This window comes from Corvus brachyrhynchos, unplaced genomic scaffold (assembly GCF_000691975.1).
Source record: "Corvus brachyrhynchos isolate BGI_N302 unplaced genomic scaffold, ASM69197v1 scaffold80, whole genome shotgun sequence".
Lineage (NCBI taxonomy): Eukaryota > Metazoa > Chordata > Aves > Passeriformes > Corvidae > Corvus > Corvus brachyrhynchos.
The window spans coordinates 965,799-992,624 of NW_008236769.1; the positions used below are offsets into that span (position 1 = coordinate 965,799).

The 26,826-nt window shown below is 36.5% G+C and overlaps 1 long non-coding RNA gene across 1 annotated transcript in view; it reads right to left on the reverse strand.

Moving 5' to 3' along the window:
• LOC108445029 overlaps positions 1 to 26,826 on the reverse strand; it is a 114,668-nt gene that overhangs the window by 41,277 nt on the left and 46,565 nt on the right. Inside the window, exon 2 of the long non-coding RNA XR_001859758.1 lies at positions 23,908 to 24,054. This is a non-coding gene — a long non-coding RNA (uncharacterized LOC108445029). The remainder of the gene's footprint in view (positions 1 to 23,907; positions 24,055 to 26,826) is intronic.

Consider the following 26,826-nt stretch of genomic DNA (forward strand, 5'->3'; position numbering starts at 1 on the left):
CCTACATAAATGTCAGCAAATAAGATGTTACACTTAGTAGTCTCCACTAGGGTAGTTTAAATGAATGCACCTTATCATTCAATCTGCTGCCTAAACAAAGCCTGGCAAATAAATTATTATACATGCCAAACGTATTATGAATATTAACTAACCAGTCATTACTGGCCCCATCCAAAGGATGAAATAATGAAGAAAGAGAGAGAAGAAATTATGTCTCTGAATGACTTCTACAACTCAAGATTCTAAAGACTCTTTTAGGGAACTGGTGAACTTTACAGGGTTTGACAAGTAACTATTTGGGGGCCAAATTAAAATTTGAGCCATATAAGGAATTCAGGATCACAGGCAGAGAGAACTAGATGCATACTCTGAAATTGCATGGTGCCAAAACTATAGCATGTACCAATTTTTGATCCTTAAAAGAAAAACAGCCTTCTTACTATTCTGAAGGACAATCCTTTTATTTTCCTTTTTTCTTTTTTTTTAAGGTTCACAGGGTAGCAGGTATGTACTAAAATTGTACTGTTCTTGACAAGCGTGAGAAATTAACTAACTTTACCATATATACCTCAGCATGATCAGAATCAGAAAAGAGGCATTTTTTTGTCCAAGCTATACAAGTGTGGTCTTATGTAGGGAAGGAAGTTAATGTGAAGGCTTTGTGCTGATTTTCACAGAATCACAGAATCACGGAATCACAGAATAAACTGAGTTGGAAGAGACCCACGAGGATCATCGATTCTCAGCCCTGCACAGCACCATCCCCAAGAGCCACACCATGTGCCCAAGAGTATTTTACACCTAGGGTGAGCAATTTTTACCCATTGCAGACTTATAGGGAATCCAGCTGAGGAGGGTAGCCCACACCATGAGCCACTTGATCCACAGCTCCTACAAGACAATACAGAGAGATTCGGTCTCACATCAAAGCCAGCTGAATACATTCTTCTGATGATTTATGACAAGAGAAAATAAATCTCCTTAATGCTGACATATAAATAGTCTTCATTTGTATGTTGCAACTCAGTGCTTAGCTATATTTTAATGTTTCCTAATTGTATTTTTTATTAATTCAGCATTTTCCTTACTTTTCAACCAAATTCAGCATATAAATTAGTGTCAACAGATTTTAATATCGCATTGGGTAAGAATTCCTATTTTCTGGTAGCATTAGCACTCTTGCTGTAAAATGATCTTCTGAACCACTAAGGGAGATTCTGAAAACCATCTTTTGAGTAGGTTCACAATCGTCTCTAACACACACACATTACACTCATGTTTAACATTTTAGGGCCAAATATCAGAGGAATTATTTCAGTGGTGACACACAGCTAGCATACAGACCGTGGTAGATTTTAGCTTTTTTTTCTCATCGCTGTCAGTATGTGCTGCGTGTCATATCAGCATATTCAGGCAGATAGTTTCTGAAAGTTATTGCTAAGATGAAATGCTACTATTCTTGCTTTCTTAAGAAGAAATACATCGATGAGTATGCAATAAAGAGATGAAAAAGGTGACAATTCTCTACAAGGGGGTGGTATTTATCATACAGTATTTATATGTCACTCAGTACTAAATATACTACATCACATTAGCTTCTATCTATATATAACTTTCCACAAAGGCTACTCTTTACAAGGTGATACACCTTCTGTGAAGGCAGCTCTTGAAAAGAGGATCTATATGATCTTGGCATGTTAAATTAATTAGAAATATTTTTAAGCAGATGATTCTTTCTCCATATAGTATGGCTTTATGATGGCTTTCTTCAAACAAGCATGCTTCTGGTTTTGTTTGAAAGTGGAAAAATATAAATTTTTACATATTTTTTCTTTCTCTATGATGATAATATTCTTTTACATATATATTTTTATATATGCATATAGAATGTATTGTTTATTCAAAATACATTTTCTATATATTTAGACTACACATGGTTCAAATAGATTACTGTAAAATCTCTGCTTTTTAACAAAAAATAATTCCCTGTATGTGAATAGAATTAGAAAAAAGTCATCTCCACTTGGTAGTTAGGGGCAGATCATTGTTTAGCTACGATTGACTGAGATCAAAATAAGAATAACCACATCATATGGCACCTCAGATCCAATCAGCTCTATGTCATTTAACATAATCCTTTACGTCCAAACTCGAGATCTTAAAGCCTGTGCATCACTTAATTAACTAAAGCATACAAGGTCCTGAAGATGAAAGTTCCAGGAGCTGTCTGAAATTATAGAACACAGCTTTGAAGTGTAATAGAACAAATAAGAGATCATAAACAGGAAAAAATCCACTTAAATACTATCATTTGTCTGCGAGACAATTTAAACCCTGCTTGCATTGCTTATGTTCAAGCATTGATGATTTAAAAGATTTTTCTGTGCCTTAGATTTCCATAGCACTTCTTACAAAACTGCCTCAAAACCAAAGAAAAGTATTTTAAAAATGCTAAATATACTTTCATGTTGGAGGCTTAAGAATAACCCATTTAGGTCTGTTGTAGCAAGTGCAGCAACTGGCACAGCAATAGCCTGGGTGTTATTCTCAGCTCTGATATTTTGCCAGTTCTTTTGACTTTTACCCAATAAAAGTTTAAATCATTTTAATGAATTCCTGAATTCCTTATTGTGGCATGTAGTAGCACTGCTTGTTATTTAGCAACATGCAGATTTTGAAATAAATTGGATTTAAAACATATACAAGTAATAAAAAAAAGTTTCATTATTTCTCTCTGCTCCTCCTTTGGTGTGTTTTGGGTTTTTTTACAGAAAAACTTTTTTGCCTTTCATAAAAGAAATGCTTGAAGCTTTTACATGATTTATTATCTACATTATACTAGGATGTAGCATAAAAGATGAGAATGAGCTTTCTCTTTTCCAGCCAGAAAACAGAATACACATAAACCATGAGACAGGTTCAATTGAATAGAGTAACAGGAATACCAGACGTCAAACAATGTTTTTTGTGCATTTTGTGAATTTTAAACAGTTTGTAGATAAAGATACACTTGATGAAGCATAATCAAAGATGACTGACATCTACCACTTTAAATATTATAGTACATGTAGTTTACTTTTTAATCAGGAGTATTATTTTCCCTCAGCATGAAACATAGAGGACTGAAATATAGTAACACCTATTACAAGTTGGAGTGGGGGGAAGCAGAAGAAAAACAATCTGACCAAGGAAGGAAGAACTGAACTTTGAAACAGGAAAAGATATCTTTCTCAACATCTCTTATGGAATAGGTAGGAAAGGACAGGAGATAGAAACTTCAATTATACTTCAGAGTTCTTTCAGAAGATTCTCATCATAGGTATTAACCCAGGTAAAGGGGGGTCCTTTTTTAGAAGTTCTCTTCAAATCTAAAAATCAAATCATGACACAAAGGACTTAATTATTTACTTTTAGTATGACAGAGGACACGTACTTTTAATCTTGGAGATTTTAATGGGCCAGTCAGTCCGTCTCAGCCCTAACAAGTCTCTAAGATTATGGCACTCATTTTACATACCAGAAATTCATCCTCTCAACATCCCATTATTGTCCTTACCTTAGATCTTTTATCCATGTTTGATGGAAGAGAAATTAAACTTGTGATATTCCAGACTTGAAACACTGACATTAAAAGGGAAGAATGCATGTTTTTACTCCCAAATCTTGTCATATCCAGTCAATCAGGGTTTAAAATCTCCATGTTCTACCAATAATAAAGAACAGGCACATGTTAGTGGAGCTGCTCCAAAAAGAGTCTCTGAAAACTGTCAGCCACCAGACCCAGCATTCTGAAGGGACATTAAGTCTTCTCCAGTAATGACAGGACTGTCATAGGTGCAGTGTCATGGGGAGGGAGCAAATAGAATACCACAAAATTTATAGAACAACCTCTCTTCCTTATCTCCTCTGTCTCTTTTCTGATTTAAATGGGATTTACAATGACATGACAAATTTCTGAAGAAATATAAGGGAGATACAGGCAAAAGGACTGCGGACCTCCTTTCATGGATGACTTGTTTCACAGAAAGAACATCCCTTATTGTCTTAAGGCACATTAGATGATTTTGAAATAAAGACACAAGAGCAAGATAAGGCTGTTTTGGCAAATATGTTGCAGGAAGTAAGTACCTGACCTAACAATAGCAACTTAGGAGGTATAGGAAGGAGCTGCCTGAGGTGTAAAAGTCAACAGTTCTATTAAATACTAAAACAAGCGCTGCAAAGGACAGGATTTTCAAAGCTATTAATTATTTTTATGCTTCATCAGGAAAAAAAAACATGATCCACAAACTTTATTTCTGCTAAAGCTAGCAAGCTCTATGATTACTGAATAGATTGATACAAAACAATTGATTATGCAGAATCTGCTCCTACTATGAAGCAACCTCAGCCTCAACCTAAAAATAGACATAAGGAGCCAGCCATCAGGTGAGCAAGTTTTAACTTAATGACCCTTTTCCCTGTTTCCCATATCTTGCTATGAAAACTGAAGAGCTGCCATTTTAGGAAGGACTACAGCTCTTTGATACTACAAGCAGCTTCAGTTTCTCCAGTCTAGCAGCTGTGGAAATAAAGCTTCAGAGGGTCTGTGAACAAAAGGGATGTTCAAGGCTATAAACGTAAATGAGAATGAAACAAAAGGGAATTTCTTCTTTATTTTTTTCTCTTTGTGGAGGGGTTGGAGGAATTGAGTGACAGAAGTCATCTTTATGGCCAGTCTGTTTTATAATCTGGGATTGACATTACTGAATATTTGAAATTATTTCATAAATATTTATTCCGAATGCATGCTTACATTTCACTGACATTGTGGCCTTGTTCAGTGTCTGAAGGGCTGTACTGGATGAAGATAAAGGAATTGTTTAGTGCTTATTCTTTATGTACAAATTTTGCTGGATTAGGACCTTGAAGACACAACTGTTTCTCTATTTTTCTCTCTTCACTTCTCACAACTTAATACTCTCTTATATTCCTGCTCATGCAGTCAGAAGTATTTTTGCTGTAGGAATATTGCGTTGAAGAGGTAGGCTTAGAATTATAAACAGGAGGTATTTTAATTATCGATTCATATTCACCATCAATCTATTAGCATCTCTAAAAATTGGTTCTCTTTTCTTTTTTTCAGCCAGAAGCAGCTCAGTACAATGTAACTTACACTATTGCAGCAGGATTGTCTTCAAAAAGCCACCATCCCAGTTCAGTAACTTCTCTGACAACTCCTTTTTCAGTTCTTAACTGAATTGCACAAGAGTGAGAAATACAAAGTGGCATGCATCCCTGTCCCCAGTTTCTATAAAACACATTTTTTTCTGATACCAGATTTCAAGGAATTAATAGCAGAGATAACACTTCATAACTATGCCATCATACCCATAAGAATAAAATCCTAATATTTAAACCATTCTATTTTAAATTCAGTGCTAATTACTTGCCAAAATGCCAATACCAATTAGTTAATGAATTTTGCAAAATGGCAGCTCTCTAAACCTAACTGATCTTTAAGATCTGATTCAGCCTCGCCCAGTTTCAAGTCGAGTGCTCTCACTGGTAGGCTACAAAGCATATGCTCTTACACATGTGCTCTCTTACTATCTACTTCTTCCTATTCCTTGATTGTGGCATCATCTATGACTCCTGAGATGCCCATTTCTTTTTCATCCATTGATTGTATCAGTTTTTAGCCAGAATATCAATAAACAATTTTAAATCTTACAGAATGTTAATTCTACCTTATCCATATGAAGAATAAAAAACTACTTCCTAAGGGAATAACTGGACTTCCTGATACACACTCACAAGTGTTTTATTCAACTACAGGTTGTTCATGCCATTGCAGAAATCTCTGATTCAAATTGTAAAGAAAGAAGTTTCTCAAGCCCGCCACAATCCAGAGGAGGGCAGCAAGGTTGGTGAGGGTCTTGGAACACAAGCCCTATGAGGAACAATTGAGGGAACTAGGCTTGTTTAGCCTGGAGAAAAGAAGACTTAGAGGTGACCTTATCACTCTCTACAACTTCCTGAAAGGAGATTGTAGACAGGTGGAGGTTGGTCTCTTCCGCCAGGCAGCAGCTGACAGAACAAGAGGACACTGTCTCAAGCTGCGTCAAGGAAGGTATAGGTTGGATATTAGGAAAAAGTTTTTCACAGAAAGAATAATAAAGTACTGGAATGGTCTGCCCAAGGAGGTGGTAGAATCACCATCTCTGGATGTTTTTCAAAAAAGACTGGACATGGCACTTGGTGCCACAGTCTAGTTGAGGTGTTAGAGCATGGGTTGGACTTGATGATCTTGGAGGTCTCTTCCAGTCTCATTATTCTGTGAATCCCCTGGACATAATCTTGCCTGGGAATATAAAATTCCACCTCCAGATAATGGAACACATTTTTTAAAATTTCTTGCAGCAAAAAACACATAGTCTAATGATACACCTTTTTTTCATACTGAATATTTTTACTTGCTAATTGGTTGGAGTAAATTATACATTAAATGATATCTTAACACTTATTTTATGCACAGAAGCTGATATTTTTCCTTGAAATATCACCCCCTGCATAAGAAAATGCTTAAATGTGCTTAAAACTAAGCATGAACTTAGTCCCTTTAGAGTGAACAAAATTAGTCCCATGCTAAGATCATGCATCTGTTTAAGAACAGTAAGACATGAAGATAATATAGTTGAAGGAAATTATTTCCACTATTCATTTAGGTATGCTAAAACAAATGGACATAAAAGAATATTTTAAAAAATCATTATTTTTTAAAGATAACTTTGGATATCCTTGATAGCTGTACCTTTAACTCCATTATGATGCCTCATGAATCCCAATCTTTTTTGTTAATGCTCCATACTTCATTTTGCAAGCCATGTTTAACACAATAAACAACAGAATCTGTAAAAGCCTGACTACTGGAAGTAGTTCTGGTGAATTCTGCAGAGGGGCTTAAATGTGCAGTTCACAAGGCAGTGCAGATGTAACTAAGCCAAGTGGTGGAATGGGGCTCTGAACCCTGACAGCCACATCTGCTCCTCCTGGTTCTGTCAGCAGCCAACAGGACAGGAGCAGCACCAGCCTCACCTCACCTGGGGTGCTGTTAAAGACAGAACTATGTTCTGTGTTAGCACACAGCTAAACAACTGCCCCCCTCTGCAGCACCCTTGGTCGCTGCAGCAGACTGTTGCCTTCAGCCCTGTGCCAGGGTGGATGCAGCTGGGCTTTGGACAGAGGGGAGAATCAGAGCCCAATGTGCATTTGCTGTGGCAAGCAGCATTAAAGGAAGAGGAAAGGTGTTAGTCCACTTAAGGAGAACATGGAATTTTCTCCTTGATAATCAAAGCCTAAGGCGTATGTCCTCAAAGGATACTGCTGTGTAATGAAGACCTTCCAATCTTTTTTCTGGTCAGATCTCAGCATGCCAAAGCATTGAGAGGCTGATGAATCTGAATTTCTCAACTTTCGTATGAGGAGTAAGTGCATGAAATAAGGAGAGGTGCAGACAATACACAGAAAAAGATCATCTTTCTTTGTTACCTCCCACTCCTCTCACAGCAAGAATCAGTGATGGTCTGTGTCCACTAAATTCTGTATGTTGCTGAAGCATCAAATCTATGGGCTGCCCTTTACTCACAATTTAATAGAATTCCACATGACTTGCTGGAGGAATGTTATATAAATACATTTAGGTATTAATATGTTGCATTTACAGAGAGACTCTCCTAGACATTACTCTTGGTAAGCCTAGAAAGCATTCTGTGGTCACTGACTCAAAACAATAAAAAACAATTCTGGAACCACAATAGAGACAAGGAACAATATTGAATAGATGGGTATTATTATTTTTAATGAACAATGGGCAACATCACTGTTTCTAGCTGTATTGATAAATAACAGCTTTTGTGTAAATTTCAAAATTGTGCAGATTAAGAAAGTATTGTCCACCTATTAGCCAACATCTCCAAGTCTGCTTTCGAACTGCAGAAAATTATTAGATGACAAGAACTTTATCAATGTGTTTTTATTTTCTATAACAATACTTTTGTTTGCTGAGCTTGCTGTCGATAAACAACTTATAATGTTCACTTTTGATTTAAACAGTGCTAACATTTCTGCATTTACTGCAATAACACTGTGTGAGCCGTAACACCATAAAGTAAGCCATAAAAGCAATTTGCTCTCTTTATGATACTGATTTTTAAATAAATTAGTAAAGTTTGTGTTTATTCCATGCAGAAAGGAAAAAACAAAAGTAGAAATAAAAGAATTACAGCTTTTTCACTTATCTAAAACAGAACACCGCTTATGTGAAAGGTTTTGTGGATACATCCCTAAAGCCCACAGAATAGTTTCACACCTGCACTGAAGTGCTTCAGGAAGGAACATATCACATTCTTAGAAAAACTTAGGACTTCTTCTAAATATACATCAACATGACAATTTCTGAACAAGTTAGATCTTAAAGTTGAAAACAGAATACTTTAAAGCAAATACTTTGCCGGTATATGAAGCTTCATTAAGAAATGGGATACTTTCTTTCCAGTATTATATTTCCAGCCCAGTTTCACTGAACCTTCTAGAAATCACACCATCTTTTTTTTTTTCTGATGTACTAATGGGCCCAGAGTGCCAAACATATTGAGTCAAACAAAATTTGTTTCCTGATTTTCCAAATCACAGTTAACAGGGAAAGAATATGAGGGAAAATGGGGTCCTGTTCTTTTTCTGAGCCTGTGTCTGATACTAAAGACAGGCAGAGACAATTTTTATGGTGCTAACTGACTTCTCATCTGTCACTGATGGAGAAGTAGCTGTAGAATGGATTAAGCAGTTCATTCTGAGTGACATAAGGAACAGAAATGCCTTCCAAGAAATTCTTGTTAAGAAAAAAAGAAAAAAAAAAAAAATGGTTTTAAGATTAGGGCTAACTGAGAAACAGAATCCTTAGTTTGGCAGAGGAAAAAAAGGGAAAACAAACAAACAAAAAAGCCCCCACGCATATGCATCAAGAGAGAAAAAGAACCATGCCATGTAAACACAGACTGTGCCCACTCCTTCAACAATATATACAGGGTTGGCCCTACCATAGCAGAAAGCATAAGTAGGGAAGGCCATGCATGGGCTGGTGTTTGGAACCCTTCCAAAAGAGAAGAGAATAAACAAATGACAATTTTTCAGCTTGGAAAAGGGATGATGTATAACATTTTGTGAAACTGTTTTGTAAGGAATAAATAGTTACAGCAGTATATATTACTTTGATCATTGAACCATGAATAGTATAGAGATAGTGAATAGGAAATTACAGTGGCAGTTTATAGATATTAATTATAACAATTAGCAATAAAAATTAATATATCTACTAATTATACATATACATACTAATTATAAATAAATGTATATATATATATATATAAATACACCATAGCAATTAATTATAGGTAATTATTACAATGATTATTACTACAACATTATTCAGTTGTGGGACAGTGCCACATAATCCTGTGAGAGCTGAAAGTAAATTCCAGAAAGGACAGGAAAAATTCACAGGAGACTGTGCCATCAATGGCTAGTCAACACTGTGCTTTTAGCCCAATATTGGCTTTAAAAATTCTCTCTATTTGGTTGACATAAGATGGGAGAGAAAACCTGGGAGACCTTTTGTCTTCCTTGGATTTTAAAAACTTTTCTGCTGTGTATCCAATATTTGTCATCATTAGAGACAGAGTGCTGGTCTAGGTGGATATTCGGTTTGACACAGGACAGCAGTACTTGTTCTCTAGGGCATGTAATCAGCCCTGTATCATTAAATTTATAGATGCATATGAAAAAAGAAGAGTAACCTGAGAAACTTACGAAAATCTTAGGCTGACATTTAACTTTAGGTGTTGGAATTATAAGAGTTTCAAGATTATTTTGTGCAGATTCAAGGGATTTATACACAGCAGTAATCATAGAATCACAGAACGGTTTGGGTTGGAAGCAACCCTAAAGATAAATTTAGTTCCAATCCCCTTATCATGGGAAGGGGCACCCTACAAGGCCAGGTTGCTCAGAGCTCCATCCAGTGTGGGCTCAAACATCTGCAGGGATGGGGCATCAACAACTTCTTGGAGCAACCTGTTCCAGTGCCAAGTAATGCAAGGGATTTATACGCAGACAATATTAAAGAGATTCAACCACTTATAACAGATAAAAGGTATTTTTAATTCCTTCTGAAAATAGGTTATTTCATTTATAATCTTCTAAAAAGTTTTTCTAATAGGAAAAAAAGTCTATATCAGACTATCTATCACCCAGCAGGTTATACAAATATCTTTTAAAAAAAACCCCAATCAATCAATTATATTACTTGATACATTTGACTTATGTTTTCTCACTTGTCCTACTGTTGATTTCAGCATATCACCCTCTCCAGGGTCAGCTCTAAGGTTTAGAGGGCATCAGATAGTCTCACCGATCATTTTACCTACTCAGAAATTACCCTCAGACATTAAGCTCTATCACAAGTCAGGAGGAACACTGGTGTGTGGTCCAGACTGTGTTACCAGTTTCCCTTACTTGTGAAGAGCACTGCTGAAGTAACCACATCTCTGCTGTATGGGGATGTCAGAAATTAAATAGTGCCACCGTCTGTAGGATGTCCATGTCACACAAAGTTCTTGGGTTACCCTTGTAATAATAGAATAAAAGCCATTTAATCAAGTGTCAGTCTTTCAGGGGTTTAATTCTGTGATCTTGTTGATCAGGATGACACATAGAATAGTTCTGTTCCTTGGAAGCCAAGGTATGGTGTCACTGGTGTAGGAGGGATCAGGTTTTCACCTCTGCTATCAAGGAAATCAATAATTATCTTCTTTGGAGAGACAATATCTAGATACATACAGATGATATAAGTAAGTTTGCAATGTTGACTTATGTGTTCTGCTATGTAAGCAGTATCTCAGATGTTATCAGTTTGAATTTTTATTTCCAAGTCATATTTACTGCTGAACTCTTTTCTTAGAGCTCTTGACAGTTCTTGTTAGTATTATAGAACTCTAATATTTACAGACTCACTCCTTTTAGAGATTTAGGTACAGAAATGTAAAATTATATTAACTCAAGCAATCAAAAGTATATTTTAATTGGTTATATAATATTACTCTTTTTTTCTGAGAAATTAAGACATGGAAATTTCTGAGGAACTTATTCTAAACAATCACCTTCTTCAACTGATTTTATTTACATATATTGGAGGGATCATTTTGCCATGAGTTTTCTTATTTTGTCTCTGTTCCTCTTTCTTACCCTCCCAACTCTGTTGTGACCTTCCCCACAGAAAACACCTGCATTTCCTTGACTCGTGAAGCTCTAGTTCCTCTACCTAACTCTGCCTACCATGAAGTTATTGAAAGTCTGGCCTCATTGCTTCCTGCTGCCAGCTGCACAGCAGGTGCTGGTATTCAGTGCTCCTGGAGTCAGAGCTCTCCTTGTATGTAATCCAAACAGCAGCATATTTCCAGAGGCATCTTCTCCGCTGCTTGGGAGTCTTATACACAATTATATTGTGGTACCCCAAACTGCACACAGGACTCAAGGTGAGGCTGCCCCAGTGCAGAGTGGAGCAGGACAATCCCCTCCCTCGATCAACTGGTGATGCTGTGCCTGATGCACCCCAGCACATGGCTGGCCCTCCTGGCTGCCAGAAGAAACACACTGGCAGGAGAATTAACCTGTGCTCTGAGAACAAGAGAGAGGAAAAAGACCAGACAACAAATTTATCCTATGTTACCTGATTGTATTGCTGCATGTACATCAGTAGACTTCTCACAAAAAAAAGAAGTCTTGGTATCTGAGAAGAATAAGGAGCTGCTTCCATTAGATTCCATCTGAACCTGCTTGGTGGGGTCCAAGGACTCTAGGCAGCTTTGGGGACATCAGAAGCATTTCAAAATGGCCTGTCATTTTGAAACCCTGAGAGCTGTGTTAAAATTCCAAGACAGGAAAGGATTTCAAATCTGTGTTATCTTTAGACCACTATTACCTTGTTGAAATAATGTAATTTTCTGTGGTATAGTTTCAGAGAATTCTAATTGCAGTTTGTTTTTTACACTGCTGTTTGATTAACCAATTGCATGCTCTTAAGCACCAAGGTCAGTCATTTCCTCTAAAAACCTCCTACCCAGACCATCTTTCTCAAAATCATTGCAAACAGAGAAATTTCATAATGTCACAAGCTCTCTATTCTCTATATTGTATTTAAGTCAGAATACTCTAATCAGGCTTCTGACCTTCATTAAATTACTTCAAACTGATTATTTTTGATAAAAGTTACAAATAGTTATCATAGGATGATTATTTTTTTGCTAAGTCTATACTACATCAACAAAATTATCCTTTAAGTTAAGTACCATATCTAAACTCAAAACAACACCCTCTCAGAAATTTAGTTCTGGAAAAATGCAAAATCTAATTATTTCAGTCTACTTCATGTGTTCATTCAAGTCTATACTTCCCTAACTCAATTGGACTTATTCATAAAAACTCAGAAGAGGAATCACACAAAGACAAATCGGATCCAGCATAGTTTAAAGAAGGTTTCACATTTTCTTATTTGAAATTATACTTCTGAAATTTTGTTGAGGTAGATCCCAGAAAAAGAATCTCAGTGGCATACCCTGAGAATGCTAGGAATCATGGTGCAAATAAGTAATGTAAAAATGCAATGTTATACATGTAGAAATTTACATTACTTACATTACATGAATTTAAGTTATGCATGAAAATCTCTGAGATGCAAATGAAAGAGGGGAGATAAATTTGACATGACTAATAATCAATTTTAAAGTGTGCCCACATGGAAAGGCAAAGTCATCTTAGAAAGGTAGTATGTGAAATATTTTTGGTAAGTATTCATGGCTTTTACACAAAATAATTTCAAAATTTTCTTTTAATTACTCCTTCACAATTCTGGTCATTCATGTTCAAGAGCAATCACTCTCTATCTGGAGCAAGTAGATGGGGAAGCAACCAGTATGATCCTAAGTTTGGACAGTCTGTTTTACAGGAAAGACTAAAGGAACACTTGGCTTCCTGACTCTCTTAGAAGAAAAGCCAAGAGGAGATATGTTTGCTCTATGTAAACACATCACAAAGTTTAATATTAGAGACAGAAGGGCTGTTTAAATTAACAGGCAAAGTCACAAAAGACGAAAAGTAATGGCCAAGGAATATGCTCAGAACAAGAATTATTAAAATGCTTAGCTGTCAGGTGAGATAGTTTCTGGAACACTTTTCAAATAGCAGTAGAGAAACAGAAGCAAAAAAAAAAAAATCTCAGTACAAATATCAAGTAGTATATGGGTCATGGTTGTTTGCATGTACAGACTATCAGACGCAGTAGACATAGAAGATTCACGCACTTGGCATGTGTTACAGCATTCCATGAGCTGGGAGACAGACAGCAAGTGTCCCTCCTGAGATATTAACAATACATTCCCAGGAGAGCTCCACAGGCTATCAGGCTTTGTGTGGCAGTGGGTGAGCAGGGCACAGGAATGTTCTTTGTGTCTGTATTTTGCAAGCTATTGCACCCTCCTCAGAACCACTCTGTAGCTATGGAGTCATACAGTTCACCCAGGAAAAGCAAACCTTGGCTTGCTAGGTTTAAGTGTCTGGATGATGCTCTCAGTTATATGGCTCAGTCTTAGGTAGACCTAGGAGGAGCAGGGAGTTGGATCAATGATCCTTATGGGTCCTTTCCAAACAAAGATATTCTGATGTGAATAATTGGTACACAAAGCAAGACTTTCCCAACTCTTTCTTCTGCTCAGAGCTTCGAATAAAGCCATAGGCAGACATATTGCAGTCCAGAAAGATTTCCTACTGAATATTTAAATACCTGCAAGACTAGATAGAGTTAAGCAGCAATTTTAGGTATCTACTGTTAAACTGAATTTTTAAAAGTGATACTATGCAGAAAAAAAAGGACCTTTGCACATTTATGAATCTGTCTTTTAGATGGAGCCCATTTAACTAAACTTGATTGTAAAAGGCAGAGTGCTGGAATTTAAGCTAATTTAAATAACATTTGCTTCGATGACTCTAAGGCACCATGTGTTTTATACAGAAAGGTTTTCAGCATGGTATATGTAATTTTGCACACATTTTTCTGACCTATTCAGATTATTGCCTTGTAGGTTATCAAGATACAGCAGTATATTGTGTTATCATATTTTCAAGTTAAACAATAAATATTTTGGTATTTCTCTTTAACAAATTCATTCCATGAACATGTTTCATTTAGAGAAAAGGGTTAATTGGCTTATGTTCACTGAAATGTTTAACAAAAAAAAACAATACAACTTTATTGAAAAATGAAAACATCTTTTTTGGGAACCTCATTCTGGTGCCTTAAGGATTGTCATTATGTTGAGCATTCAGCAGTAAATGTGTCTCCCTGGAAGTGAGTGAGAAAGAAAGACTATAAAGTCAATATGCTGTCAAGCCAAATATCTTCCCAAAGCAAGATGGGCTGCCAATTCCTCCTAAAGAAGTCTCAAAGGGAATTAAATTATATTCTTCACTGCCTAAAAGTCCCTAAACACAGGTTAGAGCAGGTTTTATGAGATGCTGTGCTTTCAATTCTATGCAAGTACTTCTAAAAGAGCACCTTGCTATGCTTGCAACTGCCTCATTCTCATCAAATCCACACAGTGAGCACTGACCAGTGACCAAGGTGGAAAAGTTCACAATAAACTATTAAGTAGCTTTATACAACATGCATTAAAATCAACAAAGAACTTCCCAGTCACTTCAGTAAATATTGATTTGGATCTTATAGAAATAAGAATAAGGAAAAAGGATCTTGTAGGATATTAAGTGGGTTTGGGGTTTTGAGGTGTGGGCTTTTTACCTCTCAGTAAAAGACTGCAACATCTCTTTATATGGCCATTATAGGGGAGAGGAAAAAACACAATAAAAATTTCAAGCATGTAGAAGGCTAATTTAATTCCTGATCAAGCCTGAAGAAATTAAACTCTCACTTAAACACTGATCTTTTTCCATTTATTTGTAAGGGAGTAAGAATAGCTCAATGAATGCAAGTACATAGGGATGGAACCCTGGACCTTCAAGCTGAAGAGACCAATTTTGTTATTCACTTTGTTGCTTCAAAGCAGGATAAGCTGTACCTGTATTGTTCCTTTTGCATGAAGTTACTCTGTCAAGTACTGCTTGTCACAAGACCTTGGCTCTAAGCAGCTGGGGATCCTTTTTAAATTTACTGAACCACACTGACCTGAATACTCCCTGAAAAACTCCAGGATGACTAAATACCTTCTCTGATCTTCCTTTAGTTGTTTTTCCCAACTAATGAACACGAAGTTTCATTCCTTATCAAACAAAACAAACAATCAAACAAACAAACAAAACAATAAAAAAAAAAACTTAATCAGAGAAAGGAATAGAAGATATATGTGTTTTGGGAAAACACAGAAGAAATCTCTTCCCACAGAACAGAGTACCTTTGACCATAGACCATTCATCTATATGCCAGTGTGAATATCCAGCAGCCAGTTTCCATTTTCAGCACCACTACCACATCCCCAAGAGCTATCATTAGTCATGCAGCCTCAGAGTGTTGAAATATTGGCAATATATTAAGAACATAATGCTTAATTCAACCTAGATGAATCTCCAGGCAGCAGCAATGTTGGGCACAATTCATGCTCTCTTCCATTCTGTCCGTGGCTGCAAGAGGGTAAGTCAAATAAAAAGACCATTTTACTAGCTCCACTAATAGTCCTTTCATTTGGTGCAAACCTCATTCTGCTTCTCTTCTTTCTGGAAGATTTTGAAGACTGTGGCAGTCTGTAGTCACTGGGGACAGGACAAGACTCTTAAAAGGCTGGGCAGAGGTACAGAGGAAGCACATGAAGCAGAACAAGCTTTTTCCCATTCTCTATTCCTTGCTCTGAGAGGGATAGTCTTGGCCATTTAAATGGTATCTGTTTACTTCAGAAGCTGATTGCAACAAAATCAATAAGAACAGCCTGATTGCATATTCAGCCCTATTTTGCCAAGCTTGCTCGTTCTGGAATTAAAGTTTTACTATTTAAGTAAGGTTAAAAAAGACAACTGTTGAGATATTAACCACGTTAAAGATGATCACACATTGATCAGGACCAAATGCTTAGCAACTTGCTGAACAGCTTATAGTTTTTAGACATCCCTTCCATATAAGTCTGTATTTTCTAAAAAAAATCTTTCCTGTTTAATTTCAGTCAAATTTTACAAAAGAAGAGTTTTGCAGTGTGAAGAACTCTATCACTAGAAATAATTAAATAGAAATATCACAAACTTCTGTACAATACCAAGATGTTACAATTTAAAGCAAAACAATTAAGATATAGATGAGGATCAGTGCACCTACGTGAGAAAAGTTCTTTCAGGCAATTTCTTCAGAACAATGCTTCTATAAAATACTTTTCAAATTTTACAAGTTAAAGATACCTTGTAGATTAAATTGTTCAATATTTTTCATTAAAATTCATTTTTCCTTGTATATTCTTAGCTGTAGAGTAGATGGGTTGGTGATCTTATTGCTAAGTGCAATTAAGGCTGCTCACACAACCATAGTTCTTATGTTTCTTAAGTCTTGGTTGTGTAACTCTACAGTATTTAATTTCTTGTAACACAGATCTTTTGGACATAGAACACAAACAGTGCAAGTTCTCCCCTTTTGAGCCACTCATAGTCTAATGCAGTCACAGATGTGTCACACATGAAGAAATTTGGGTATGCATGAACTGCTTATCACTTGTAAAAAGATCAATAATGGAAGCCTTTCTGAAATCAAATAAATTTCAAGCAACATGGAGAAGACCTTTTTTGACCTAAGTGTTAGCCCATGGGCCATTTCAGGTAGGAGATGAACCTGATAATAGTTAAATATTTCTTAGGTGCCATTCTATTTGTTTACAAAATATCCTAATGTTTGCTCTCACTGTGTTCTCAAATGCTTTTCTCTCCACTTCTCTGCCTTTTCTCTTGCAGACAGACAGATTCACTCTTACCAAGCAACATCACAACAATGTCTGTTTAAGAAATGCTCTGAAGTTGCCTTTGTACTGGGAAGTCCCACCTTTACAGTGAGAGCCTCTTTTGTTTCACCTTTCCAATTCCATAGATGCTTTAGCTGTACACATGAATATTTATTAGTAATGACTATCAGATTGACTAGATTTCACACAATTCATAAACACGCAAGTCTTCCTCCACACAAGAAAGACAGTTCATTTCAATCACACAATGCACTTGAAAACATTGAAAAGACGACGGCTGGATTTTATTGCCCTTAGGCAAGTTTGCTGGCATTTAATTACATACTCTCATTGGGTGAATCTTAAAAAGGCTCAGCATACAGCTAGCAGCCCTAGAGCACAGACAGACATATTTTTAAATCTTTCCAATATTAAGTATTTTGAAGGAATTATTCCTCATGTAATTCAGACAGACAGAAGGTACTGTCTAAAACTGCAGAGAGGCCTCCCAGAACCTTAGAACTTGGCATCTCCCATGCTATCATGCTCTCAGCAGATTCTCCTTCCCTACTAAAACCCTGTACCTGATTAAGGCAGACAGTGTTCTGAGGCACAGTGGGTACAGCTATTTTTCCTGAATAAAGTTTTCCCATTCCAAAAGTACCACTAAAGTAAACAATATATTTTCAACCACATGCATAGAAAACATAAGTTGTATTGATTCTATCTTGACTATTTCATGTGAAACATATTGCTGTAGGTCTACAGGCACTGGGAGAGAATGCAATTAACTGCTTCACCTCACTTGTGCATAATTGTGCAATATAAATCATTTAGGTGCCAACAAAAATGCCTTTTTTTGTTTCTCTTTGTATGTGATTTCTTGGCTGTTGCACAGCATAACTGACATGAAACAACCAGAGACACGAAGTGGAGGACAACTACACAGCATGTGATTTTTGTGCTGTTATTCCCAGCTGTCTATCTGCAGTTTTCACTTGCACTCATGCTTACTACTAAAGCAGACACTTATGCTTGAAGCAGCATTTTTATGGGCTTCACCTATGTACCTTCTGAACCAGAAATCATGTGGAGGTTTTATGCAAAAGATAATTCTTAGCCTATAGCTAGGAATGGTCATAATAAGATGCACACTCCTAAATATTACTGTTTGTCAACGGAAAGTGAAAGAAATATGAAATGAACTGATTTGTACTGGTTTGGCCATAATGATTCATTTCTCGCTTGATGGAACACTGTGATTATAGGGCCAAATGCAGAAGATGTTGATCTCTTACCTTTTTATTTCACTTTCCTTCAGGCCACTTGAGCTTTATTTACCAGGTTTATTAACCACCATGGGGTTTCTTCTGCAAAATTGTTTTGATGATCACATGACTAGTGAATAACAGCAGGTACCATTGGATGAACAACAGTTCAGAACAAGCAAAGACTTCAGGAGTTACCCAGTAACATAAAGTCTAGTAAACCAGGATTAATCAAAACACATAGGGAAATTTCCTTTTATTTTACCTGTGCAGAATGCTAAAATTATTAGGTTTAAATTAATACCACCTTAACATCTCCTGCAGAGGCATCTTTGTGTACAAGGGGCTCAGTAGGAAAGCACATTCAAGAGCTTGTTGTCCTCAGACACAGCACAACTTTCTTCTAGTGCCCCATAGCACACAACTTATCCAGGCCGTGTGGTACTGGAATAACTGCTTTGGAGTTCTGCAGTAAAATTGGATCAGCAACTGATTTGGGACAAAATAATTCAGGATTTTATTGTTCTAATAAAAAGGCTAATCCTAAAGCATCCAGTTGTGTGATTTTGAAGCAGTGCAGTTTAGGAATCAGAAAGTCTTTAAGTGTGCTCCTGAAACACCTGTATCCAATATCTACAACTTAATCATCCCCTCTATAAAGCAGCCTTGAGAAATTGAAGGAAATCACCCTGATAATAGCCAAGAAGCAAATATTCAAATAGGAACAACTTCAGTATATGGGTAAATACAAATCTTTATTTTTTTTTTTTCTGATAAAAACACTTTTTTCAGAGTAGAAATCTATCATTTGCATTTTCAATGTTGCTTTATAAACTATTATCCTCTGCCAATAGTTACAGGGTGGTTTTGTGTTGGTTTTTTTATTTTTTCTGGTTTTCTTAAAGGACATAAATTGAATACTACAAATATAACAAATGAGATCTTTCACATTTAACTCTGTCTAGATACGCCTGTACTTTCCCTGCCCTTCATAATATTTGAACCCTACTGTCTGTATTCAGCTATATATGATTGAAGATAATTATGTTCCTTCAAGTATTGTGAAAATCAGCAGTTAGACTGAAGGGTAGGGCATAAATTGCTGTCCTGCTGAGAGAAAGACAAACAGATTTCAGCCTGTGTACACTCCATTTGGCAGCAGCTTTCTAGCAAGTCAGCAAGTGCACCCTTGCTGGCTGATCAGCACACAGATAGTTCCAGTCTAGGTATAGCACTGCTGTCTCTTGCTGGTAAGGGATGTCATGGATGACATGAAAGACAACTCAGCTGGAAAAGGTTAGAGACAAAAGATACAAATTATAAGAAAAAAAGACTGATTAGTTCTGCTTTTCATGGTGTAGCCAATAGACTTGGACCATATGAATTACATCATGCAAGTATGTCTCATATAAGCATATATTTTCTAGAAGATTAATTATTTGGCAGGGTGCAAGTTATGTGGCAGAAAAGAAATGTTAGCATTAGGAAGACTTAAACTTTTCAGCCATGGCAAAGTTACATTGTAGAATATGATTAAGTCAGATGCTTTGTCCTGTTTCTCCTGCTTTTTTGCCTTTTTTCCTGACTTGGAAAGTTCTGCTCTTTGCTCGGCTGCTGCTGCATTTTTATTCTCTCAGACATTTTGTAGGTCACAAGGGTATCGTTCTGACTGAGATGTGGTCAGAGAGAATAAGAAAAATCGATTTTGGAAAACCTCTGTTAGAACTCTTTCATGAACATTTTGTTATATCCATTGTGAGCTTTTAAAAGACTGAACCTGTGAATTTGCTATTGCCATGTCTTTGTATGATTTTTGTAGGCTTATAAGCTGAGAAAGAGCAGCACAGCATAGAAAACACCCCAGTCTTCATGTGCACTGGGACAGATTCCCTTTTGTATTAGAGTGTAATTTAATATTCTGTGCACAGGCATGGAGAATTTCTTGCTGGGCACTGAATTATGCAGAGAACTGTAGATCTGCAAACAGGAAGCTAAGCTTAGAAAAGATAATGTATTAAAAGTGCCAGTGAAAAGCTGTTCTGCTTTCTGTTCTTTAACTCCCCCTCAAAGTCCTCTGTCCTTTACTAAATCTACAGGAAGATATTTGGCACAGATGTGTTGAAAGGTAAAGTTTTTTCAAAGACTTGAAAACTACTGGTCCTATCTATCTGCCAAGCTTTTATATAGTTCCCTTCACCATAACACCTTGGAATTTCCACTGATCAGGTCTCTGAAAAATCAATGCAGGAGATGAATTAAGTATATCTGAGTGTTTATGTGAGGTTGAAAAGCCTTTTGATTCACAATCTTGGCACTGTTTTTTAGTTTTGTTCAACAGCAGCAGAGTGGAGGGGGAAAAGAGGGAGGACTTGTGATTAGATAAACTCCTTTTAATTTTTTCTTTCTGTCTTAGCCAGATGGAAACACATGGACAATTGGTTTACAGAGATCTTTATCCTCTCTCCTTCATTAGCACCACAGGGAAGTTTCTATAGTGGCTAATGCACTTACTGACATGGTTTCAACAATTTAATCACCCAGAAGCCTCTCTGTAAGGTCAATGTTCTCTACATTTGTTCCAACTCATTTACTGAGTAGAAAGGTGAACTTTTTCATTCCAGGTATGTCATTATGGAAATCATGTTAATGAATCAAGACACTGGAGGGCATATGTATCTCTGTTAGCACAAGATTAATGGAGACTTCATCAAGCAGGATTCAGTCTTAAATTCTTCTGGTAAATCGAGGTTTGAAGTCTAATTGTCCATTAATTGTCTGGACTTTATACTGGCATAGCAGCTTCCGTCTCAGAGAAACTCAAAACATTTTGCAAACATCAATACAGCACACCCAAGGAACAATTCTTCTATTACTGAAACACAATAACCTGAGGGCACAAAGAAGGCTGTAGCACACAGCACTGCATAGTAAACTGGGATGGACATCAGCCCACACATACTACAAATCCTGCTCCTCAAAGAAAAAGCTTTTGCTCAATGAACAACATGCAAATTTTTTTCTGTTTATAGATCATATGCATATCCATATTTACTATTTACCAATATCTGGGTTTAAGCTTACTGGTGTAGAATCTCACTTAAATGTTTATGAATTTAAAGTGAACTGAACAACAAAGTTTGCATGTTGTCAGAAAGCAAATATTCACTTAATATTCCCTAATTTTTTTCTGCAGAAGTCTCTGATTACAGAAAAAGTAATTAAATGTGTTTGTAATTTAATCCGCTTTCTTGCTCATGAAAGTTTCCAGACATCAAACAGAACAGTAAAAATCAAGGACTGACAAGAGTAAAAAATAGTAATCTAGAATTAGTGTGAAGGCGCATTACTAATTATTCTCCTATTACATATGAGAATACTACTTGTTGTTCATTCATGATTCAAATGCCTAAAAAAGAGAAAGGGAAGTGCAGGTGCACTGAATACATAAATTTTTTATAATTGAAAAGGATGGATAATTTCTTTACTTTCAAGTTAGCTCCAGGTCATAATGTGATTTAGGATTCTATATCCAGCTCTATTTTAGAGAACAATTTGAATATATCTGCAATTATATATTCAAAAAGACATGTTTCTCTAATATAACATAATCTTACTTTCTAATTGTAGAATTCAACACAGTGCTATTTGGAATAAACCTTGATTCTTCACATTGCTTTACCACTACATTATAAAAATTGATAAAATCAGACTGACACCTGTTGAGAGCCCAAGCATTTAGAAAAAACACATAGTGTTGATGTTTTCATTTTAATTCTTTTTTTCAACAGTAGAGATATAATCAGTTTAAAAAACTTTCTATATTCAGAAATTCCACTACTTTCAGTAGTTTTCCTTTCTTTTATTTTAGTTTAAAAGCTTTGATCACAGAAAAGATTTCGTTTTCCTATTTTCTGTAGTTTAAAATAATGAAATATAATCAGAAAGATCAATATAAAAATGTAGGCAACATCCAAAGGGTAGCCCAGATTTCACATTCTCCCTAGATGTGTTTATGTATGACTGTAACACTGTCTTTGGAGAGAGACCAAATATTTTGATCTTTTCATGTAGTGCAAAATTATACCAGATGCAGTAGATCTGATGAAAGAAATAAGCAGCCTCTCCTAATAATAATTGTTGTATCAATGTTTAAATATATAACTATTATAGTAGAGTTTAACAATAAAGTGACTCGATTTCTCTAATCCTGCCAGAAACCTGAATATATGATAACTCTCAAAAATGGAAAAGAAAAAGATAAGGTGTATACCTTGTTCTGCCATATAAGCCTACCTCTGTCCTCTGGGATTGGTGACAAACTCTTGGCTTATACTCTATACATATTCCAGCCAGGACTATCCTGAAAACAAAAATTCCAGGAGGACTATTTGCCGTTATAGGATGTACAGTATTTTCCACAGAACTGTCTTCTCTTATTCCTCTTACAGGAATTCGACCTGCTTTTCTCCATAGTAGCAGTGATGTACTGACTGGTGAAGAATATATATTTTAGCGGGTTGCCAGGAGTCAGGATGAACCAGTGCCTCTGCATCTTAGCAATCATAGATCCTTTGTTCCTGTGCTGAGTTATGTGAATCATGCACATACAGAAGTAGAATAACCTATTCTTGCCAGAAGGACATGAGTAATCCAGTTAGTTGAACATACAGCAGTATAATGAAAAGAGAGAATCCTAGGGTGAATGTCAGTGAAAGGTTAAATCTGACTAGTCTGACATGCTTTGTACAGAAGAAGTGAGTTTGCTTCAAGTACAGCAAGCTCATATTCAGTGCTTTGTCTTCGTGTACATAATGCAGTGAAAACGTGGTTGGGATGGGCTCCTCTCTCCTGTATATGACACAGGTTCCTAGGCCTGATACACAACAACCAGATCCCACTAGAGACAACTGATTTGCATGACCATTCTTAAACATTTATTTTCTCTCCAGTCTGAATCTTTTCAGGTGTCAGGCAACCCATACAAAGTTCTTTAAAGATGAAAATACTGGAGCCAGAGGTGGAACCACCTCTCTGGGTTTGAACCTAGACTTGTTACATCATGGTTTGGTACATGGTTATGTAAACCAGTATAGACCAAAGACTCATTTCCACTAAAATTCTACAGTAACATCTCAAGTACCCATGTACTGGGAGCTATGTTAATAGACTTTGCCTTCGTTGATACAATTAACTCATTTTCCTTGCTGGTAGGACAGTTACCCCACTCACAGCTGTAAGCTCCTGAGAACCATCTCTGTGGGTATAAAGGATTTGTGCTTCATGGATAAGAAAAGCTGTGAAAAAAAAATCAGAATTTTCCTCCTACACCTTGTTTAGTCTCCTGCCTTTCAGAGTAAGTGATATACATGATTAGGGAAAAGTCCAAGAACAGAGTCAGCATATCTTAATTATAATTCTCAAAAATACTATTTCCAACCTTCAAGCATTTGTGGCTCATCCTGTTCTAGAAGTGTTCTCCACATATTTAGTACCCCCCACCCTGGATCTTTATACAATTTCCCCAGTCTCCCTTACTCCTAAGTAAATATTTAGTAGCTACGGCACACCACAGCGAAGATTGCTATAGCTTAATGAGCTTATTTTTACAAAAAGGGAAATTGCACCTGCCAGTTAAGATGGCCTCTTGCTCCCAACTCTGCATCATATCTTTCAGTTATCCAGATACTGAATTCTCTGAAGTTATGATAGGAGGCAATGGTGAAGGGTGCAAGAATAGAGACAGGATATCTTTCTTCTGCATCTGTCAGCACCTAGAGGAAAAACCAAAAAAACTGATTTTATATTCAAATGCAAAGAAGAAGAATGAGCTAGTGAGTACTGGATCACCTTTAATCTGTGTCTTGATAATTTGCAGGAGGGGGGAAGGTAATTGTAGAAAAATATCTGCCTGCACTGCTTTAGAACCCATCTCTTCTATTTATATATAAATAAATATATGTTAAATATAAAGTGAGTCAGAAATTATAATTTTCTATTCTGCTCTGTGCTGTGCATTTGTGAAAATCATGATTATTCATTTCTATTGGTCCTCTGTACCCATTTTCTTCACTGCAAGATAAAGTAGCTCTCAGCTGTGCATTGCTGTGATAATTGAACTAGATTGTGAGTGATTTGATAGATATGACAGAGGTAGCCTTCAAATCACTCTCTTTTATGATAGATACAACAAACCTCCCCACATGCTGCATTTGCTAGGGGTTATAAAAAGGGTACCCGTCCCACCTTGCCAATAGGGAGCTCACAGACCAAGGTATTATTAATGCCTGCCTCACTGTCTAGTGTTACAGATTATCAAAAAGTGCAGAGGTGCATGCCTTTTTGAAAGAAACGTAGCCCTCCAATGATGGGAAGAGACAGGGACTTTCATAGACAGTGCCTGCAAATATAAACTGAAAAAGAGGAGTCTGGGTTAGCAAAAGACTACTGTATCCATGTTATGAGTAAGGCAGTAATCTACAGATAGGTACCTTTTTGGACTCAGGTGTTTAATAAGCTTGGAAAGCACTGCAGAAGAGAAAAACTTCTGACTGACATCCAGGGAACTTGGGTCTGCTTTTGTACAGACAGAGACGTGATACTGCAAAAGACTCAATACAGAAATGCTTAGATTTGCATGAGGTACTCAGATTCAGCTGTAATGTACAAGCAAGAATTCTGGGCATCTTAGTCAGAAGAAAAATCTAATTTGTGGGCTACAATTAGAGTTATATATATACATATATATGAGACAGCAACTGGGGCAAGGAGGAGGAAGGAAGAGAAAAGAGGAGGCAGGAGTGATGCCTTATCATCCAGGATAACTTCAATTCCCTTTTACTCAGGGAATAAGGAATATATTATACAATGGACTGAGAAATTTTACAGGGGACCTTTCAGGGGCTTTGTGGCAGAGTAAAGCCACAAACTCTGAGTGTTTCAACAGTATTTGTTCTAGAGCAATTACTCAACATGAGTCAGATTGAGCCTGTATTACGCACAATGAATGCACGAGGGTGCTTTCTTTGTTTTTCCCTTATAAAGGAAATGAATGTCAGCAATTTATCAGTTTGAAACTCTCACCTGCTTGCTTTTCTCATTGGTTTTAATTCAAAACATCTGTATGAAAACCTATGTAGGGAATTATATACTGAAGAGAATCAATTGCTTCCAAAAAAACCATCATCAAGATTTTTTTCTCCTGAACCTAAGTCCTACTGCTTTTTAAATGTGTATTTAAGAACACTGAAATTTAACTCAATTGGTGGGTGAATTTCAGACTCATAGAGAAGTTTTAACACAATCATGGGAGTTATTCAGTAAATTGTTTATAACAGATACCAGATATAACCTTATATTTCTACATTTTAAATTTAGTTATTTTACTATATTATACATATTTTCATGTTTTTATATAATGTAGCAACTGTTATGATTCCAAATGGCATAAGACTTGCCACATCTTCAGACTATTTATTTTCCTCTTGACAGTGGTAACAAAAAGCTTTTCATGAGAATTTTGAAGAAAAATATGATCAGGAATTCACTCTAGTAGCCTTCAGAAATCTCTGTATACCTCAGAATATATGCTAACAACCTCTTGGAGCCTCATATCTCCAGAAATGTAAAATTCCACATATTTGTCTTTTTTTTTTTCAGTTTCCATAAGTAGTTAGTGTTGATTTGAGAAGGAAGATAAAAACATAAACTCAGGTATCAAGTTATTCTCTCATCCAGAAAAAAAATAAGCTGCAGATATCCCTCCTGAGAACCTAAAAGGTATGCGAAGTTCCCAGTCACTCTCTTCTTAATAAACCTGTTCTAAATGGATTTCCACTTGACAACAATATTTCTCTGTTTCTATCTTTAATTCCTTCTTTTTAGGACCACTCATTCTTTTCCTTCATCATACTCTCTCCTCTGACCAGGTTCTACCCCAGCATGTCTCATTAATTTTGAATAGTCTCTGTTAGTTTGCACCTCATCAGTTCTGCTCACCAGCATCCCAGTCTCCCATTACTGCAGCTTGTTGCCATGATGCAGGATGGCATTGAAGCTTTTTGGTCTCCACCATTATCCTCTGACTCTGGTCTCTCAGCTGGAATTCATTATGCTTCAATATACAAACACTCGTCCCTAAGCTCCTCGCTCTTAAGGGAGATCTGGCTACACTTCAGATGCGGCATAACTTTGAAGAAGGGCAAACTTCTTTCCAAAATCCATGCTGTTACCTAAGAGGAAGTAGGAGACTGAGAAAATGATTTAGTAACGTAACACAAACCTGAGCAGCACAAAGACACACGTGCTCATTATGGAAAAAATATCTCCCTCAGTAGACTTGCTTAAAGCAAGCTCTTTGGCATTGAGACTGTTTCTTCTTCTCTGTTTATGAAAGGATTGTACAATGGGGAGCCAGACTGCATGGGCACCATGGGGCAACACCATGACATAGAAAATCAGCATCTGAAAAAAAGAGCTACTTTAGTGTCAGCTGTGTGAGAATCATTGCCCCCAAATTTAGTTTCAGTCATCAAATCAGTCTCTGG